Below are 6,439 nucleotides of genomic sequence, written 5' to 3'. Positions count from 1 at the left end.
TCACACACAAGTAAAATCTTACTGAAGATAATTCAAAAATGTTTGCAGCAGTATATTGACAGAGAACTTACAGAAATGCAAGCTGGATTCAGAAAGGGACATGAAGCGAGGGATATCATAGCTGATGTCAGATGGATCTTGACTCAAAGCAAAGAACACCAGAAAAATGTTTACTTGTGTTTTATTGATTATGCAAAATCATTTAATTGAGTGGATCAAAGCAAATTGTGGATAACGTTGATAAGAATGGGAATTCCAGAACACTTAACTGCACTCATAAGGAACCTGTACATAGACAAGGAGGTTGTTGTTCAAACAGAACAAGGGTATATTGCATGGTTTATAATCAGGAAAGGAGTGCATCAGTATTGTATCCTTTCATCATACTAATTCAATCTGTATGCTGAGCAAATGGTCTGCGATGCTGGACTATATGAAGAAGAACGTGGCATCAGGATTGGAGGAAGGCTCATTAACAACCTGAGATATGCAGATGACACAACTTTGCTTGCTAAAAGTGAGGATGACTTGGAGCACTTACTGATGAAGACTAATGACTAAAGTTTGAGGTATGGATTATGCCTCAATATATAGAAAAGGAAAATCTTCACAACTAGACCAATAAGCAGCATCATGACAGATGGAAAAACAATTAAAGCTGTCAAAGACTTCATATTACTTGGTTGCACAATCAATGCCAACAGAAGCAGCAGTCAAGACATCAAAAGATATATTGCATTGGGCAAATGTGTTGCAAAAGACCTCTTTCAAGTGCTGAAGAGCAAAGTGTCTCCTCAAAGACTAAGGTGCACCTAACTCATAACATGGTATTTTCAATAGCCACCTATGCTTATGAGAGTTGGACAATGAATAAGGAAGACAGAAGAAGAGTTGATGTTTTTGAGTTGTGGTGTTAGCGAAAAATACTGAAAAACAATTGACCGCCAAAAGAACTAACAAATATGTCCCAGAAGAAGTTCAGCCAGAATGCTCTTTGGAACCAAGAATGGCCAGACTTCATCTCACCTACTTTGGTCATGTTGTTAGAAGGAACCATTCCCTGGTGAAGGATATCATTTTTGTTAAAGTGGAGGGTCAACAAAAAAGAGGAAGGCCCTCAACAAGATGGAATGACACAGTGGCTATAATGATGGGCTCCTGTATAGCAAGGATTGTGAAGGTGGCACAGGACTGAGTAGTGTTTTGTTCTGTGGTACATAGCTATGAGTCGGAGCTGACTTGACGGCACCTAACAACAATACGCTTATAGATATCTTATCTTTGACAAAAGGCCAAAACCCATTAAATGGGGAAAACATAGCCTTTTTAACAAATGGTGCTGGCAAAGCTGGATATCTATTTGCAGAAAAATGAACCAAGATACGTACCTCTCACTATACACAACAAAAATAAGCTCAGGATGGATCAAAGATCTAAATGTAAAACCCAAAAATATAATGTTCATAAAAGATAAAATAGGGGCAAAATTAAGGACCCTAGTTTACAGCATAAACAGATTATCAAGCATAGCTCAAAATGTACAAACAGCAGAAAATAAACTTCTTGACTGAAACTTTCTAAATATTAAATTCCTATGCATATCAAAAGACTTCTTCAAAAGAATAAAAAGACAAATTACAGATTGGGAAAAAATATTGCAATGACATATCCGACAAAAGAATTATCTCTAAAATTTACAGAGTGCCTGAAAGGCAACATGACAAAATGTGTCACCAGTACAATACCACTAAGGAGAAAGAAGACACAGAGCTGCACAAGAGGTAGAGACAACCAAGGTAAATACTATTACACACACAATACTGTATCATCAGTAATAACAAACATTGGATACATACATAGGTGGATGCAGAGGGAGACAGACAAGGAAATCAGGTATGTGTAGCTGAACAGGAATATTGTTGTTGTTGTTGTTATGTGCTACCCAGTCAGACCTGACTCATAAGGACCCCTCCTTGGGTTTCCGAGGCAGTATCTCTACGGAAATAGATTGCCCAACTTTCCTTCCGAGGAGTGGCTGGTGGGTTTGAACCACCAGCCTTCTGGTTAGTAGTCAAGTGCCTTAGGCACTATGCTATCAGAGCTCCTCGAACAGGAATATATCCATGACCACCCGTAGGTTTGGCAGATGATATTCCTACATACATATTTGTATGTGCTATAAAAATATCCAAGTACATTATAGAGCTAACAAGGGACAAATTTAAGATAATCTTAGCTACAAACAAGCACCTTGAGTGAGTTTCTGGGCTTGTGGGCTCAGGACCATGGTCACAGGGACAACAAGCTCAAATGGCACAACATAGTACAGGAAACCATTGTTCTACACACTACTTTGATGAGTAGTGACTGGGGCCTTAAAAACTTGTGAGTGGCCATCTAAAATGCAACTGTTGGTCTCTTCTCTTCCAGAACCAAGAAGAGTGAAAAAAAAAAGAAAGAAAGAAAAATCAAGGTCATATGGAAACAATTAATCCAAGGGACTATGGGAACCTCTGCTTACAGTACCCTAAGACCAGAAGAACTAAATGGAGCCTGGTCACCACTGTCAACCCCTCAGAAAGGGATTAAAATTTGAGATCCTGGATAGACTGGGAGAAAAAAATTATGGAAGAAAATTTGAAAGCATAAAAAAAATCATGATTACTCGTTGGAAAGACACTGGTGAAACCCCTGACACTATTGCTCCTAGTCACCTTTCAGGCCTAGAATTTGACTTGCTCCCATGGTTTCTCAGCTAAACAATAGACAAGCCTACAAGGTGAACAACTGAACCAGGAAAATGCACTGCACTTCATAGAGCAATCAACTATGGGCGATCAGAAGGGCAGCATCTGCACAGGAGAAAGCAAGATAAGCAAGAATGCATAGGTAAGAAGGACACAGGCAAGGGGTAACCACAGGGAGGAGGTGGGAGAACTGTTAAATTGTGCGGATTCCAATCAGCATTATGAAACAAAATGTATGAACTGTCAAAGATAAAATGAATTTGCTTTGTAAAATTCCACCCAAATCACAATACAATTTTTTTTTTTTTTTTAATAGCTTGGAAACCCTATAGTGCAGTACCACCCTCTCCTAGAGGATTTTTATGAGTCAGAATTGATCCAAAGGCAGCAGGTTCAGCACACTGACGATACATCACACAAGTGAAAACTTTGAAGGGAAAAGGTTACAGCACAGAGACACTAGGCTTAGGAGACATCGCAGCAGGTTGCTCATGTGAATGCAGGAAGAATATGTCCACATGTATCAAAAGAAATAAATTTTCTTCCAAGAGAAGGTCAACAGGGATAGGCAAATGCATGAAACATGTAGTTTTTCCCCAATGGTGTGAACTTCACACATTATATTAAAGAAAAAAAAGTATGTATGCTATTGAGTGACTCACTCAAAACCCACTGTTATGGACTCGGATGTGACTCATAGTGACCCCTCCTTGGGCTTCCGAAGCAGTATCACTATGGAAGTAGGTTGCACAAACTTCCTTCTGAGGAGTGGTTGGTGGGTTTGAACTAGCCTTCTGCTTAGCAGTCACATGTCTTAAGCACTATGCTGCCAAAGAAAAGCCAAGAAAAGCCATGCCTGGGTGGTCATCCTCATGTTAGCAATTATTGCATGAGAAACCCTGGGAGTCTAGAAATCTCTTTTAGCAAGGAGTGGCGTAGTGCCTAAGGCATTTGAGAGCTAACCAGGAGGCTGATGGTTCAAACCCACCAGCTACTCCTCAGAAGTAAGATTGAGCAATCTACTTCCTTAGAGATAACACATTGGAAATCCAAGGAGGAGTCTCTATGAGTTGGGATCAACTCAATGGCAGTGAGTTAGACAGATACTTCAGGGGATTCTGATTCATGCTCAAATTTAAGAACCAGTAACTTAACTGGCAATTCTGCTGAGGTTATATTATATGTTGTGGATTTAGATAATTATTGATGAATTTCTGTTTCTTTCCTGAAATGAGGTTTTGATGTCATGGAAGAGGGGGTTAGAATAAAAGTTTCTAATGATGAGAATTTGGAATGACAGAGGTGAGGCACTGTGAGATAGAAAGGGAGTGGTGTGAACTATGTGAATGAAAACCTGGAAAAGGGGAAAGAGAAAAAGTGGAAGATTGTAGTAAGGAAAATATTTTCAAGCTTAGCCTTAGCTCAATACTAGTCTTTTCAATGCTGGAAGTTTGCTCTGATGACTACAGAGTTGCAGGCCTGGATTAGGGCTGTATTGGGGACCATTTTATCCTGGGCTTTTGTTTTCTTATCACTACAGGCAACAGTACCAGGTTAAGCTGCCTCTCCGTTTGCTAGCTTCTTTCCACCCCAACTTGTCTGTTCTTTCTTTTTGTAATGAATTCTAATATACTTACATCTTTCCAGGGATTAGGTTTGATAGCAATAGCCCACAATAAAGTTAGCATGAGGTCACGCAATAATATATGAGAAGAATGAGCTACAATTAAGCCAACATAATTGCACACAAGTAAAACCCTCCAAAGTAGGAAACAATAAATCTTTGGCTCAAAGTAATGAGTGTTAGGGAGAGGAGAACATTGGAACAATTCAATCTAGCTATCTTAAAATCCACAGCAAAAAAATAAAAATAACAGAATCATCATGAACTCCTAATCTCGAAAAACACATCTGTTCCCCAAATTTACATGACATGTACTTTCTTAGATGCATCATTATTGCCAAGACTTCATTCTTTCCTGCTTTGTTTCTTGGGATTAGGAATTTCATTGTGATTTCTGTTACTTATTGGATGAACAACTGAGACTACTTTTATTACTGAAGCCAGTGTTCAATTACCAGGGTAATGGCGAAAAGCCTTATCAAGAATTACCCAAACCTAAAGCTAATCAACTGAATATTCAAATGAAGTCACAACTCACTCTGTTTATTAGTATTTTCATTCCAAAAGGCAATTGAATATATACTTTCTTTATGATGATTTTTAAAATTCTCCAGTCCTTACAAAGTAAAGACAAGTTTGTGTTTAAGTATATTTTCTTATTCAAAGCCATCTAGAAAACTGGCTTTCTCTCAGAGAGAGAATGTGACTGTGAGAGACTTGGAGGTTCACACAAAATGAATGTGGTTATTACTTTTTATCTATTCCTAGTGAAGACACAAAGAGGCCGTTGTATTGTCAAAGATGAAAGAGAGCACAGAGATGAGGCTTTCTTTTTCTTTGGAAATTATTTGACTACTTGGGACTTTTTAGCATAAGATTAAATAACTTTTGCTGAATGTATTTGTTTCTATATGATCCACATTATAAAAACTTTCATAATTTGAGCATAAATGAACTAACTAATTTGTCAGAAAATGCTTAAATAAGATTTTACTAGGCTCCTAAATCGGAGTTCTGGTAGCACAGTGCCTAAGGCACTTGACTGCTAACCAGAAGACTGGTGGTTCAAATCCACCAGCCAGTGCTCAAAAGGAAGGTTGGGCAATCACCTTCCATAGTAAAACCACCTCGGCAACCCAAGGAAAGGTCGTTATGAGTTGGGTCCGACTCCATGGCATATAACAACAGCAACAGGCTCCTAAATGTAGCCTGGCCATTTTGTAGGCTCTTCTCCAAGTACATCACAGTACCATTCTTTTTCTCAAAGAATGCATATTCCACTGAGGTTGGGAAGTATCCCTGGTGCTGCAGGGGTTAAGGTTTGGCTGCTAGCCAAAAGTTCAGCAATTCAAACTCACCAGCTACTCCATGGGGGATAGAAATGGTTCTCTTCTTCCTTAAAGATTTATAGCCTTGGAAACTCTAAAAGGTAGTTCTACTCTGTACTATAGGGTCCCTATGGGTCAGAATCAGCTTGACTTTAAAAGATCAGAGTTGTACTAGGGTTAAAACTAAAATATGTGGGATAATGATGGACTATCAAAGTGATTAGTTACGAACTAAAGATTATCAAATAATAAGGAAACATGTTGTTGTTCAATGAGGTTGAGTCAGTCCCAACCCATTGTGATCCCATGTACAACAAAACAAAACACCACCAAGTCCTGTGCCATCCTCACAGTCTTTGCTGTGCTTGAGCCTGTTGTTGAAGCCATTGTGTCAATCCATCTCCTTGAGGTTCTTCCCCTTTTTTGCTGACCTTCTACTTAACCAAGCATCATATCCTTCTCTAGGGACTGGTCCATTTTGATAGCACAACCAAAGTACTAGAGACAAAGCCTGGTCATTCTTGCTTCTAAGGAGCATTCAGGTTATACTACTTCCAAGACAGATTTGTCGCCACTTCTGGCAGTCTATGATATTTTCAGTATTGTTCATGAACACTACAATTCAAATGCATAGTTTTATGGTCTTCCTTGAGAGCTCTGGTAGCATAGTGCCTCAGGCACTTGACTGCTAACCAGAAGGCTGGTGGTTCAAACCCACCAGCCACTCCTCGGAAGGAAGG

The sequence above is a fragment of the Orycteropus afer genome, unplaced genomic scaffold (assembly GCF_000298275.1).
Source record: "Orycteropus afer afer isolate SDZICR_OR568_19922 unplaced genomic scaffold, OryAfe1.0 scaffold00161, whole genome shotgun sequence".
Taxonomy (NCBI): Eukaryota; Metazoa; Chordata; class Mammalia; order Tubulidentata; family Orycteropodidae; genus Orycteropus; species Orycteropus afer.
The sequence above is the reverse complement of the archived record's forward strand: the minus strand, read 5'-3'. Positions refer to the sequence as shown.